The sequence below is a fragment of the Coenobita brevimanus genome, chromosome 55 (assembly GCF_032717465.1).
Source record: "Coenobita brevimanus isolate Jiangsu-jjx chromosome 55, ASM3271746v2, whole genome shotgun sequence".
NCBI lineage: Eukaryota > Metazoa > Arthropoda > Malacostraca > Decapoda > Coenobitidae > Coenobita > Coenobita brevimanus.
Genome location: NC_137008.1, coordinates 12,895,931 through 12,897,157, shown reverse-complemented (window position 1 = coordinate 12,897,157; position 1,227 = coordinate 12,895,931).

Sequence of the window (1,227 nt, the reverse complement as noted above, 5' to 3'; positions counted from 1 at the left end):
CTGTCAAGGCGTCTCCCATGTCACCTATACGAGAATGGTAAAAAAAAAAAAAATCACAACAGAACTAGCCACAACACCTCCCTCACCCGTCAGCACCTCCAAAAGGTACTGAAATTGGCCGCAAAAAAGACACACAAAGACTCATGTTTTTTGGAAGCACTTTACATTTGCGAATTGAAAACTGCAAGTAATACAGATTTCAAATAGACGATTTACAAATCCTCCCATCATGCAAAAGTTCACAAACAGCAGTAAGGTAGCCGCACACCTTCCATCACACGCTCCTGGCCGACCAATCGCGTGCTTGCACGTGTCGGCACACTGCTGTAGAATGAGATCTCTCTCCAACCGCCAACAGGTTGGTCTGAAGATGTTCCCAAGTAGGAACGAACGTCACCAAATCCACCAAAATCTGGACAGCTACTCAGGAGTCTGAATGAAAATCAACGTAGTTTAGCCCGACTGATCGAAAGCACTAAGCAATATTTAAGCAATACTGAAACGACAGTCGCATTCAACCTCGTTTGCTTACAAGAATTTATATATACAATATATATATATATATATATATATATATATATATATATATATATATATATATATATATATATATCTATATATATATATAACTCTCTATCTATATACATATATATATATATATATATATATATATATATATATATATATATATATATAGATAGATAGATAGATAGATAGATATAGGTACAGATATAGATATAGATATAGATGAATCGGGTGATGCCTCCTAACTGCATAGTCATCATAACAAGCTGTTGGGTTACCAACATCTAAGAAGAACACAACTCATTGTGTGATTGCACACAGACCGCAGCCATAACTATCCGTTGTTTGACACAAAATATATGATTGGCCTATAGGTGATTATCAGTGGCAAGTGTTCCGTAAACTTACTTTATTTGTTGCAGAGCGGACTTGTACAACTTATTTGGCATCATGATGCCAGCAACCAATACCCTCATTTTCACTGGGGAAGAAGCAAATCAGTGGCTTCGATTTCATCAAAATTAATTTGCTGACCCTGTTGAATCACAGATTTAAATCCGTTTATCACCTGACTCAACAGTCACAAATTCAATCCTGGTACGTAAGGGAGCTGTTCATGTAGCATAGTTTGTGCAGCCTCTGTTGTCTGGTCTTTAATCATTGATTATATGTGACTCTATGTTTGTCACCAATTGTAAGCTG